This window comes from Chiloscyllium punctatum, unplaced genomic scaffold (genome assembly GCF_047496795.1).
Source record: "Chiloscyllium punctatum isolate Juve2018m unplaced genomic scaffold, sChiPun1.3 scaffold_167, whole genome shotgun sequence".
Lineage (NCBI taxonomy): Eukaryota > Metazoa > Chordata > Chondrichthyes > Orectolobiformes > Hemiscylliidae > Chiloscyllium > Chiloscyllium punctatum.
In genome coordinates, this window is record NW_027309901.1 from 192,214 (window position 1) to 206,242 (window position 14,029).

A 14,029-nucleotide genomic window follows, 5' to 3' on the forward strand; every position below is an offset into this window, starting at 1 on the left:
TGAGGAGTCAGACTGATAGACACGGTGAAATTGTGAGGCGTCAGGCTGATAGTGATGTGGAAAGTGTGCGAGTGTCAGGCTGATAGTGACGCAGTAAGTGTGTTGGGAGCAGAGTGATAGGAACGCAATAAGTGTGAGCGGCTTTGGATGATAGTGACAGGTCAGTATGAGGGGGAGGATGGTAGTGATCCAGTGAGTGTGAGGTGTCAGGATGACAGTGAAGCAGACTGTGTGAATGTGTCATTGTGATAGTGACATGGCAAGTGTGATGGGGTCAGGGTGACAGTGACGCAGATGCTTTCAGGGGGTCAGGTTGTAGCGATGCATTAATTGTGAGAGGTCAGGGTGATAGTGATGCAGTGAGTGTGAGATGTCAGTGTGATAGTGACGCAGAACATTTGAGGGGCTAGGCTTATAGTGACGCAGTATGGGCAACGGGTCAGGGTGACATTAATGAAGATGCACTCACAGGTCCAGGTTGTAATAAAGCTGTATGTGTGAGTGTCTCAGGCTGATAGTGACGAAGTAAATGCGAGGGGGGAAGGCGGTTAGGGATGTAGTAAGTCTGCAGGGGTAGTGCTAGAAGTGACGCAGTAAATGTGAGTGTTGAAGCTGATAGTGGTGCATTACGTTTGAGGGATCAGGCTGATCTTGACGCAGTAAATGTGACGTTGTCAGGATGATAGTTACGCTGTAAGTGTATGGCGGCACAGTGATCTTGACGCAGTAAGGGTGGGGAGTCAGGGTGATAGTGAAGCAGTAAGCATGAGTGGGTAAGCCTGATAGTGACGCAGTATATGTGAGGGAGTCAGCCTTGTGGTGGCGCAGTATGTGTGAAATGGTCAGGCTGATATTGATGCAGTTAGTGTGTTGGGGTCAAAGTGATAGTGACACAACAGGTGTAAGCGGCTCAGGATGATAGTGACACAGTGGATGTGAGATACCAGAGTGATAGTGACGCAGTAATTGTAAGGGGTCAGGATGACAGTGACACTAAGTGTACGGCACTCAGTGTGATAGTGCCACAGCAAGTGTGGGGTGTTAGGGTGTAAATGACGTCGTAAGTGAAAGAGGGGCCTTGCGATTGTGAAGCAGTAAGTGTGAGGGAATCAGGCTGATAATGACACAGTCAATGTGATGGGGCAGTGTTTTAGTGACAAGATAAGTGTGAGGCGTCAGTCTGATACTGACACAATAAATGTGATGGAGTAAGGTGGATAGTGACACAGTAAGTGTGAGGGGTCAGCTGATAGTGATACAATAAGTGTAAGGATTCAGGGTGATAGCAACATGGGAAGTGTGAGGGCGTGACTGAAAATGACGCAATGAGTGTGTGGCGGTTAGGCTGATGGGGACGCAATAAAAATAAGGCCGGCAAGGTGAAATGGCAAAGACTGTGTGAGTGGGTCAGGGTGATAGTGACGCAGTAAATGTGAGGAGATCAGGGTGAGAGTGACGCAGTAAATGAGAGAGGATCAGAGTGAGTGTGACGCAGTAAGTCTGAGGGGTCAGACGGATATTGGCGCAGTAAGTATGAAGGGGTCAGGCTGAGAGTGACACAGTCAGTGTGAGGGGGAGAGTTTTAGTCATATAGGAAGTGCGAGGCATCAGTCTGAAACTGATACAAAAAGTGTGAGTGGGTCAGGTTGATATTGACGCAGTATGTCTGAGGGGTCAGGCTGATAGTGACGGAATCAGTGTGATGGGGCAGAGTTTTAGTAACATGGTAAGCGTGAGGCGTCAGTCTGATGCTGACACAAAAAGTGTGATGGAATCAGGCTGATAGTGACGCAGTAGGTTTTAGGAGTGAGGGTGACATTAACATCAGAAATGCGAGGGCGTCACTGATAGTGACGCAACATGTGTGTGTTGTCAGGCTGATAGTCACGCAGTAAAAATGAGGATGTCAAGGTGAAACTGGTGCAGTAAGTGTGAGTTTGGCAGATGTACAGTGATGCAGTAAGTGTGAGGGGTTCACGCTGATATTGAGGCATGCAAGTGTGAGGGGCCAGGTTGCTAGTGACGCTGTGTGCTGGAGGGTCCGGCTGATAATGACGCAGAAAATATGAGTGTCTCAGTGTGACAGTCATGCATTACATGTGTGAGGGGCAGAGTGATAATGACAGAGAAAGTGTGAGGGGGTCAGGTTGATAGTGATGCTGTAATTGTGAGCTTGATCAGCGTGATAGTGAGGGGCTCAGGCTAATAGCGACACAGCAATTGTGAGGGGGTCAGGGTAGTAGTGACGCAAAACGTGTGAGCGGGTCAGGCTAATAGTGATGCAGTATGTGTGAGGTGTCAGGCTGATAGTGATGCAGTAAAGGTGAGAGTGTTGGTGTGCTAGTGGTGCAGTAAGTGTGAGCCGCTCAGGATGATAGTGACACAGTAAGTGTAAGGAGTCAGGATAATAGTGACATAGGAAGTGTAAGGACGTGACTGATCGTGACAAAGTAAGTGTTTGGCAGTCAGGCTGATAGTGACGCAGTCATAATGAGGGTCTCGAAGTGAAAGTGGCGCAGTAAATGTGAGGGCACCAGATGGATAGTGATGCAGTAAGTTTGAGGGGTTCACGCTGAAATTAAGGTGGTAAGTGTGAGGGGTCAGGTCCATAGTGATGCAGTTATTGTCGGCGGGTCAGGCTGATAGTGATGCATTCAAAGACCAAATATCCAAGGCTCACTGTAGTGGTGAATAGCGAGACTTCTTAAGGCTAAGATAAAAATCAATAGTTCTCATCCTGGTCATAAATCACAATGCTTCATTTTAAAATTGTCCTCTCCTGCTTCGAGATTCACCAATGAGGGAACAAAATTTAATTGCACCACCCTGTTTATCTCTTCAAATATTTTGCAACTCCCAATGAGATTACCTCTCTTGTGTTGAAACTGTTAAAAAAGACCGGATTTGCCCAATTTCAATTCACAGGACTAATGTTCATCCATGATATCAAGGCTAATCACCATTCGTGGTATTCCTCATATGGCATTAGTATCTTTCCTAAATTGAGGATTGTAATTCCTCATACTGTAGTCCAAGTGCGGTCGAACTGAGCCACAATACATTGGAAATAATGCTTCGTTCTCGTGCCCTGAAATCCTTCTGCAGCTTTCACAACAGACTTCTACAACTGCTACTAGACTTCAATGACTTCTTAAAAGCTTCTCCAAGATGCAATTCTAAAAATCAGTACATCAGACTTTCTTCTTCAAATCTTCGACAAATAATCTCCACACATTTCCCTCCTGACAAGTATGATAAAGTCAAATCGTTGCTATTTATCAAATCATGAGGGACATGGATAGGTTGACTCGTGTTTTTCTGCTGGTGAGGAAGTCAAAACTTAGAAAACATCGGTATAAAATTAGTGGGTAAGGATTTAAAAGGGACGTCAGGGGCAACATTTTCAGTCATGTTCAGAATGAGCTGACAGAAATTGTTGGAGACTGGTACAACTGTAACATTTAATGGCATCTGGATGGATATATGAGTAACAAGGTTCAGAGGGATGGAGGCCAAAAGTTGGCAAATGGGACCTATTAATTTAGGATAACTGTCCTCAATGGTCAAGTTGGAAAGAAGGGCCACTTTCCGTGTTGTATTGTTCAAGGACTTGATGACACTAGAACAACCGCAAAAACTTTGCAAATAATTCCTTCAAGACGATTTCAAGTTCCGAATCTTCGGTCAATCTTCCTCTCTTGTGCTCACAAGTTCATTACCTGAAGTCAGAACTTACGGATTAGTTGCTGGATCCATTCCTGTAAATTGGTTCTGCATTCTTTCTAATTCCGATTTTTTTTTACGAATGTAGCTAGTGTTTATGGACATAGCATCAACATTTCTAATACCATATTTCGATGAATATTAAAACACAACTTTCGCACCAGATGATGAGCAATAGAGTCAAAATCGATCGGACAGTGAGACAATGATCCTCTCTTCGTGTGGTGTACATCCGTGACTCTATAATTCAACGAAGAATCATTCCCAAAACTTCAGCTGTGTCAGGATTTAGTTTGCGGTGAAAACCTGTCAATCTGCTAAGGTAACATTCGTCTGGGTCTCTGCAAAGGATTTGGCGAAATCTTTGGGTGTTGACAATTTGTTCTTCAAACAAAGTACATATTTCATGAATTAAGTTCTTTTACTATGAAAATGGGCCACTCTTATGCAGCTGTGATGGCCGAGAGGTTAAGGCGTTGGATTTGCAATCCAATGGGGCCTCCCTGCGCAGGTTCGAATCCTGTTCACAGCGTTGAACCGTTTAAAAGTCATTAATTCTTTGGCAGAATTTGGATTTCGTGGAGCTTGAGCGTTGCATTCAATCGAAAGTAAATTTTCAACTGTGTAGAATCCGAAGTAATTTCAAGACGTCTAATTGAATAAATTATATGTCGAGACACAAAAAGTAACCAACCTCCAACACGAATCAGTTTCAAAACATTTGTCGAACTATCGTGAAATTCGGATGTTCGGGGGGGGGGGTGGTGTGGGGAGTGGAATTAAGCAAAACAAGAAGCAACGCAATGCGTTTACCTGCAGGCGATGAGTTTTTTTTAGGATCAGTTGAAAGTCAAGCTGAGAAAGTTCAACCTAATTTACAACTGACTCTCAAGGCCAATAATCTATTATATCAGCAGTCAATGAATTAGAAAAAGCAACTCCATGTGTGGAAAGGAACTCGACTGATCCAGGTTCCTGGCTTGAGGTGTGATAAGGCAAGGCGATATCAGCGGAGTCGAATTTTCTGGAAATATTAGAAATGGAATGTTAACGGTCTTCTGCTGACCACATTCGTAAGAAACTGTGCATTAAGAACTGAATTTGAAAATTAACGATGAAAATCAGACTTAGCCCTCTGCTTGTGGTATAGCATTGTTCAGAACAATAGGTTGTTGTTGAGGATAAAATTGACCAAAATAATCGATGGGGATCTTATCCACGACCTTCGTTGGAGCAGTTGGTGTGGAGAGCTCAACATGAACAACCAAATACCAATTATTCATCTTGGCTATCTGAATTGCTTCGTTAAACATACTCCCAGTTTAATGTAAAAACCTTTGCTCTCAGAGCTAGATGTTTTCATGTCAGCATGTTCCGATCTGAGAAGATACTCCATGGAGTAGATGTGACTTAAATTTTGACTCTAATGTCAGAGATGTTGACACATTTCTGCCCCAAAACAGCACTACCATTGTTATCAAATCAAACTGAACAAAGAACTAGTTCACTTAGACATTTCCTGTCTGCAGACTCTGCCAATGGACCGTTCAGGCCCGACATAGGAATTGGGCGTGGTGACATCTGATCGCAAGTGGATCACTTCATTCTTGCTCACGATCCAAAAACCGTAATTCATTTTGAACTTCTTAACCATCAGCATGATAAGTGGTACATAATGCACAGGTTTGCTTCTCGAAAGAAAGAGCGAAATCTTATTCAATGCAGACGCAAATTCAAGTTGTCCCTGGTCGACCAGAAGACAGATATAACGAAACAAAGTGAATACAGAAAACAATCAATGTTTTCTGGGAGTCAAAAAGATGTACTGGAAGAACGGAAACATATATTTGGAACTAAAGTCACATACCACTTTCAGACTAAATTTTCTTGAACCGTTATCTTAATTTGACCTTCATGTCCACCATTGCTGCAAAAATTATCTTAACAACTCAGAACTTTTTGTTCTTTGATATTGTCTCCTTCATGTTTCTATTGATTTTGAAACTAAAAACGGGCAATAGTAATGCACCCTATTTCACTTGCAAAGATCAGAAGAAGATCAATTGAAAAGAGAACAGAAATAAAGCTACGTCTGTCTTTCGAGAGAAAACACAGTTACCATTTCGACTCCAAGAAGTCTTCTTCAGAAGTCTGCGTAATGAACTCGAAATAGTAGACCGAAAACGAAAAAAAGAAGCCATAATGCCGCGAATACACCACCCGCAGCGCATCAAGGCCTACCTGAATTCGCTGTATTACTACTCTCAACATCAGTGGAGAACGGAACAAAGCTCATTCTGCAGTTGTCAACCTGTTATAACGTAGTATGTAAAGTCAGAAATATGATGAGGTAAAAAGCGGGATGAAAGCGGGATATCAGAAGTCTGAAAAAAGCAAGTGCGTGCTTTGCTTTGAAGAAGGTTGGCAGTGATGAAAATGGAAATTAACTACAGTGAGGGGGGCTTCATTAATACTCAGAATCGTTGCAACACACAGGGATGCAATTCTTTTTGCTGGGTTTCTGTTCTGCCATTTTATAATCACGACTGCTGACGGGTTTGGTTTCCATTCCAGGCTTAGGTGACTGCCTGATGGAAGTTTGCACATTCGCCCAATTTCTGTGTGGTAGCTCTGGTTTGCTGCCACATTCTAAACATTGCAGGTTATTTGGATTCGCCATTGAACGCACACGGTTACAGAGACAGGGATGTGGAGAGTGTCTGGATAGGACGTACTTCAGCGGAGTTTTGTGAACTTAAATAGAGTGGGGTTAGTCTGCTGTTTCCTGGGTGAGCTACATGGAAAGAGAGGGGTCAGGGTATTCTTCCCTGAGGGAGAGACATTAACAGGGTTTGATTATTTGCTCTCACCTGTGTCAGTCACGCAGATACAGTAGGGTCAGTCTGCCCTTCCCTTGCGAATTTCTTTCACAGAGTGGTGAAAGTCTGCTCTTCCCTGCCTGAGCGAAACAGAAAGAGCGGGGTCAGTATTCTCTTCCCTCGATAATTTATGTTGACATTCTGGCTTCCGTCTGCTCTTCTCTGGCGAGTTACATTGGTAGAGTGGGATTAGTGTTCATTCATTGGGTGAGTGCCATAGACAGAATGGGATCAGTCTGCTCTTCCCTGAGTGAATTACATTTATAGAGTGGGGTCAGACTGCTATTCAGTGAATGACTTATATTGACCGTGTGGTATCAGTCTGCTGAGTTACACTGAGAGTATGGGGTCAGTCTGCCCTTCCCCTCGGTGAGTAACACTGACTGAGTGGCGTCAGTTTGCTCTTCCCTCAGTGAGTTAGATTGACAGAGTGGCGTCAGTCTGCTTTTCACGGAGTGAGTTATTTGGACAGTGTGGAATCAGTCTGCTCTTCCCTGGTTGAGTTGCATTGACAGAGTAGCGTCAGTCTGCAATTTCCTAGTTGTGTTAAAGTGATCGCATTAGGTCAGAGTGCTGTTCCCTGGTTGAGTCACATTGACAGATTGGGCTTCATCTGCTCTACCCTGGGAGAGTCATATTAACAGAATGGGACCAGTCTGCTCCTTTCTGATTGAGTAATATCACAGAGTGCACTCAGTCTGTTCTTCTCTGGGTGAGCTACGTTAAGAGAGTGGTGTCAGTCTGCTCCTCCATGGGCGTGTTACTTTCTCAGAATCGTGAGAGTCTGCTCTTCTCTGTCTGAGTTTAACAGCAAGTATGGTTTCATTACTGTCTTCGCTGGATGATTCACATAGACAGAATGGAATAAGTCTTCTCTTCTCTGAGTGAGTTACTTTGACAGAGTGGGGTCAGGCTCGTCTCCCTGCTTGTGTTTCATTGACAGAATCAGATCAGCCTGCTGTTTCCTGGATGAGTGACAGAGACAGAATAGGTACAGCCTGCTCTTCTCTGAGTGAGTTACGTTGACAGAGTGGCATCAGTCTGCTCTTTCTTGGGTCAATTTTTCTGACTGAGTGGTATCAGTCTGCCATTTGCTGGGTGAGTTACATATAAAGTGTTGGGTCAGTTTGCTCTTCCCTGGATGACTAACATTGACAGAGTGGCGTCAGTCTACTCTTACCTGGGTGAGTTACATTAACAGAGTGCGGTCAGGCCATAATTTCCTCGTTGAGTTACATTGATCGTGTGATGTCAGACTTCTGTCCACTGGTTGAGTTACATTGACAGAGTGGGGTCCATCTGCTCTTCCCTGGGTGAGTTACGTTAGCAGTTTAGGGTCGGTTTGCTTTCCGCAATCCAAGAACTCCATCTCTAGTGGTTTCTTGTCAGTACCTCCATACTAAGGATTAGAGGAGTTTACAAAATTAACTCGTCACCTACATCTTTGGGATAATTAGGGATGGGCAGTGTATCTTATCTCATTGAAAGACAACTGTGTCCCAGAAATGTATTTCTAATAATTGCATGTCCTAGTTCGACACTGCAAGCGGTCAGAATAACTTGAGGAGAGGTGCAGCGTAGAATAATTAAAGTCAAATGCACTGATGCCGAGGAGACATAACACAAGATGTGAGTGTGGAGCTGGTGGTGCAAGGCTCAGTGTCAGTGCTATTGGTTCAGCATTTATTGCTCACTGTTCGCAATGACTCCCACACCACTGCTGTCAATTCACAACAATGAGCCTCTTCATCTTGGTTTGAAAATACCTGCGTGTGTATTAACGTGGTTAATGGGACGCGAGAGGAGATGAGCACATTCTCTTTATTCTGTCAGTTTAAACAGACGAAAATATCTGTTAGATGCTAATGCAAGAGGATACTGTCTTTTTCTGTGCCTTTTTAGAGGGGCATGCTCAGCATTGAAATGTCTGTTTTTGCACAAGCAGAGTTTGATTGCCATTCATACTGAGCAACATTAATACAGAAAACGCGTTTTCGAATTCCTGTGATCAAGTGGTTCAGGCATTGCACATATGGACGAGAAATCTGGCTTTTAACGTGGCGCCATGGCTTAGCTGGTGAAAGCAGCTCCCATCACACTGGTGCCTGCTCATTGTATTGAAAGCTCGTTATTTCTCTCAAATATTGTGTTGCTGATCGAGAAACTCAGTGTCCTGTTTGAATTGCTGTACATTCTGATTTCGCGTTCCGGCTTCATTTTCCTGTTTAAATCCAGTATTGTAGGTTGCTCTTTTTAACTACTATTTTAACCTGGAGATTCTTCCCGCAGTTCCACAAGCACTTCTGCTTCTCATCCTCTTATTCTCATTCCTTCATTCCCAGTTTTGTGGAAATTAAGTGGTGAGGCAGGAGACACTGCAGCATTCCCGGGGAATGTTGTGGTAATGGCACTGACACCACGACATGATCACCCTCATTCTCTGCTGTCACCATTCATTGGTTGTACACCAACAGTAAATGCATCGTTGTTCTTCTTCAGCTATCATGTAACGACTTGCTTTTTCTGTTGGATAAGGAATTCAACTTTAACTTCGAAAGGGTCTTTAGATTTTGAGGAAGAAATGTCTCCTTGCCTCAGGTCGAAGTGACAGACGCATTATCCCGAGAATGTGAGATTACTTCGACCGACTCCAGCCAGGCGTCAAAAAGCCTCTCAGCAGTTCGAATCTCAAACTGTGTCTGAATGTCAGGCTTTTCAAGAGCAGAAATGGGAAATGAGGGATATGGACAGCCAGAGAGTCGGAGTATGTGAAAAAGGCCCAGGAGGATACAGAGACAAATATAGAAAAAAACAAAGACTCATATTGAGGCAGACACTGAAAGAAACAATTCTCCATTCGGCGTGACTGCTAAATAACGGAAACTAAAAGGAAATGTAGCCATTAAAACATAGCCTTCCACCAGCTCAGGAAAATGAAAGTAGCATGACAGCTGATTAAGTCCTTTTAAGATAGTAAATTCAATGTTTTGATTTTTGATAACCTGGCACAAAACCAAGCATTACCACGTTCGGACCAATGGTAAGAAATACTGATACCACGATATATTTGCACAATAAAACATGCATTCCCTGTCCGAGTATAGAACCAACAATTTTGCGGTTAGAGTTCCAAATCCTATCAACGAGATTACACGGATTGAAGACAGACGCTCTTGCACTTATTCTCGATGAAATGGATTTTCCATTTAATTTCTGATCAGTTCCACTGCAGATCGGTTTCTACTCGTCTTCACATTTTGCAGAATGGAGAATCCCATTTGGCCCATGGTGCAGTCTGGTTTAAAGACATTCATCTATTCCATTCCCAGTTTCCAGCCTTGGTCCATAACCTTATGTGTTCTGATGTTTCCAGTATAATGGCAGTGAGGTTCTCGCTTTGATCTTAGATGACACAACAAAGGGATTGAAGTTTGACATAGTCACACTGTGTTATTACCCACGTCGTGTCTCCCACAGAAAGAGACACACATACACATTCCCCGAGAATCGCAATAACGTCATATTCCAGGCACCAACCTAAGCCCTAAATTCATCTGTCTATACTCCATGCATTAAAGTCGATGCATTTCAGGCCATCAGTTCTTTTGCATTCATCTGCTCTCTGCCTACTTTTCCCATTATTAATGCTATCTTCCAGATTCTTAGCGTTTCCAGTTTCCACCTCACTGCCGACTTGTTTACTGTTGTGGTTCCCAGTCCCCTGCCACATTAGTATAAAACCTCCCCAACAGAAGTAGCAAAAACTCCCGAAAGAACATACGTTTCCGTCTGGTTCAGATGTAGATCGTCAATTTTCTTATAGTCCCACATTCCCCAGAACTGGTCACAAAATCCAACAAATCTGAATCCCACCCTGCAGCACGATTCCTCAACTCACGTGTTCACCGTGCCGTTTTTTAAATTCATTTCTTCGCTGGCAGTCACATGGCACCGGCAGTAATCCCGAGATTACTACCTTTGAGGTCCTCCTCTTTAATTTCTCGCCTAGCTCCCTGAATTATCCCTACAGGTCCTCATCTCGTTTTTTTGTCGTTGGTGCCTGTATGCACCAAGACAACTGGCTGTTCACGATCCCCTTTTCGAATTTTCTTCAGCCGATGGGCGACATCCCTTGCCTGACCACCTGGGAGGCAACATAACTCTCCAGAATTGTTGATACTCCACAGTGAGTCCACCCGCAGCTTCAGAGAGGCCACGTGGTCAAACAGGTGCTGCAGCTGGACACACTTCTTGCAAGTGTAAGTTTAGAAAACCTTTACAATACTTTGCAAGGTTTGCACTGCTTGGACATGAGAACGAAACTGAATAGGCTTCGTCAGATTCCCAGGAGCTTCAGTGCTTAGATATGGCCTCACAGAAGTTTATAAAATCATGAGGAAGACAGACAGAGTAAAAAGTCAGGGAGCACTTCTTCACAAGACATGCAAGTTCAAATCTACAAAGCAAACGTTTAATGTGAGAGAGGAAAATTGTAAAAGGGATGTGAGGGACACATGTTTTTCTCACAGAACTTTTGTGTGTGTGGAATGAATTGGCACATTTAGTGGCAGGGTCTGGTGCACTCACAACATTTCAAAGGCATCTGAATGGGTGTATAGACAGGAAGACCTCGGAGAGATAAGGCACAAATATTGACAGAAATGTATGGATTAATTTCGGTTATCTATTCAGCAAGGGCAAGTTGGATCGCGGGATTTGTTTCCATTCTCGACAAGTCTGAGATGCTCCAGCTACCGGCAATGGTTTGAATACACGATTTGCAAAAAAAAAACGCATGTTGTTTGTTACTCTGCCAGCGAATTTGGCTATTTTGTTTGAAGGGTGGATGAGCCCAACTGATCCAGAGATGAAGGTTTTCCGGATATTTGCTGCCAATGACCATTCTTCTTCACACTTTCCGAAGTTCGCCATCAAGATTTTGGCTGAAGCAAAATACCTCACATATCGCATTACCCACTTTGCTCTCCAGCGAATCCAAAAATTGAAAGCTCTTATCGTGGAACAGAATCAAAACTGAAAAGGCAGTACCATGATCAGACACACCGAAGCTTAAGTGCTGTCTGTGAGGCACTGTGAGTCGTCTCTGACATGAACTGCTCACACAAATAACAGCGAGGCAATTCCAAACCTACTGGAGATTTAGTGTATTGCCAAGTCTCAGAAATGCTCAAGTATCATAAAACAAAACACAACAACGAATCATTAAAAGTGAACATTTCCAAGTATATCCGTGATTAAATTAGGCCATCAATGCGCCGGTGCCCCCATCTGATCGAGAGAGCCAATCACCTTTCTCCCTCACCAGGACAGTAATGAAGGAAATGAAAGTATAGCAACGTTTCACATCGCGATTGCCCACCTTTTCGCCACAACATCAAAAAACGGCGTACAGATTCAATGCAGGACCTTCTTTCGAAATAACGGTGAAATAACTATGTCTATTCACTTTCAGAGTAAACGGGGAACAACGCAAGTTGTCTGGAATATGAATAACCAACATAGATTACTTTGGTCCCAGATTCTACTGATGTACAGACTTTCATATGAAAAGGTACCTTGGGGGATTGCCCGACACCCAGAAATCTTCTGGCTACCTTCTGTTTGCCCTGTCAGATTAACCTTGCAGCTCTAATCGAATTTGTAGTTCTTGCCATTTGTCCGTATTGCTACTAGGCATAGCTGGTCGTGGCAACACAATAGACAATAGATGCAGGAGTAGGCCATTCAGCCCTTCGAGCCTGCACCGCCATTCAATATGATCATGGCTGATCATTCCCAATCAGTATCCTGTTCCAGCCTTATCTCCATAACCCTTGACTCCACTATCTTTAAGAGCTCTATCCAATTCTTTCTTAAATGAATCCAGAGACTGGACCTCCACTGCCCTCTGGGGCAGAGCATTCCACACAGCCACCACTCTCTGGGTGAAGTAGTTTCTCCTCATCTCTGTCCTAAATGGTCTACCCCGTATTTTAAAGTTGTGTCCTCTGGTTCGGCACTCCCCCATCAGCGGAAATATGTTCCCTCCTGCCAGAGTGTCCAGTCCTTTCATAATCCTATACGTTTCAATCAGATCCCCTCTCAGTCTTCCAAACTCAAGGGTATACAAGCCCAGTAGCTTCAGTCTTTCCGTGTAAGGCAATCCTGCAATTCCAGGAATTGACCTCGTGAACCTACGCTGCACTCCCTCAATAGCCAGAATGTCTTTCCTCAAATTTGGAGACCAGAACTGTACACAGTACTCCAGGTGTGGTCTCACCGGGGCCCTGTACAGCTGCAGAAGCACCTCTTTGCTTCTATACTCCATTCCTCTTGTTATAAAGGCCAGCATGCTATTAGCCTTCTTCACGATCTGCTGTACCTGCATGCTTGCCTTCATTGACTGGTGGACAAGAACACCCAGATCTCTCTGAACAGCCCCTTTACCTAATTTGATACCATTGAGAGGTAATCTGCCTTCCTTTTCTTGCCACCAAAGTGGATAACCAGACATTTATCCACATTAAACTGCATCTGCCATGCGTCTGCCCACTCACCGAACTTGTCCAGGTCACCCTGTAATTTCCTTACATCCTCATCACATTTCACCCTACCACCCACTTTGTATCATCAGCAAATTTGCTAATGTTATTGCTGATACCATCTTCTATATCATTTACATATATTGTAAAAAGCTGCGGTCCCAGCACGGATCCCTGCGGTACCCCACTGGTCACTGCCTGCCAACACGTGACTGCCACACAAATTCTTTGCCAAAATTGGATGGTCCTGCAACGTGATTCGCAGTGCACGAACTTTGCAACGAGTATATGCCACGCAGCAAGTTAAAAAGCACGCTTCCATTTATTAAAGTAAGTTTCTGGGAACTGACAGCCAGATTCCTCCTTACACTCGGAATTATGACAACACATAAACCAACAGCCTCTCTCAGAGACAAGTGACCAATGCCCATCTTGTGCCGGACAAACGTAGTTGACATGATTGCTCGCAGGGACTGCATAGGAAACTACAGAGGAGAAGCAGACAGACGACCATCGAGCTGCATTCATGCAGTTCAGTTACCCTGTAAACCCCATGCACAGCTGTTCCTTGTAGGTACACACAGGGCACTGAGTGTCTCTGACTCCGGGACTTGGAACTCGGATTATATGACCGTCTGCGGCACTGGTTACTTCCTTGTGTGAGGTAACTCCCGATGGAACATATGTAAAACACGATAGCTCATCGAGAAATACGTCCAAAATAGTACCCAAGAGATGTATTTCTGTTGTGTTTCTGGTCCTGTTCCTGACATGACATCCATCATTGTACTTATTGTGTGCTTCCTGACGGTTTGGTGCATGCTTCCGTGATCGCATTGTGTGCAGTTACCTGCGTTTTATCTGCAATTACGTGTGTTTGAAACC

At 44.0% G+C, this 14,029-nt stretch overlaps 1 non-coding gene across 1 annotated transcript; it reads left to right on the plus strand.

Moving 5' to 3' along the window:
* The first annotated feature begins 4,173 nt into the window (after positions 1 to 4,173).
* On the plus strand, positions 4,174 to 4,255 carry trnaa-ugc (transfer RNA alanine (anticodon UGC)). The gene has a single exon. It is a non-coding gene; the product is annotated as a tRNA-Ala (tRNA).
* Positions 4,256 to 14,029: the final 9,774 nt, after the last annotated feature.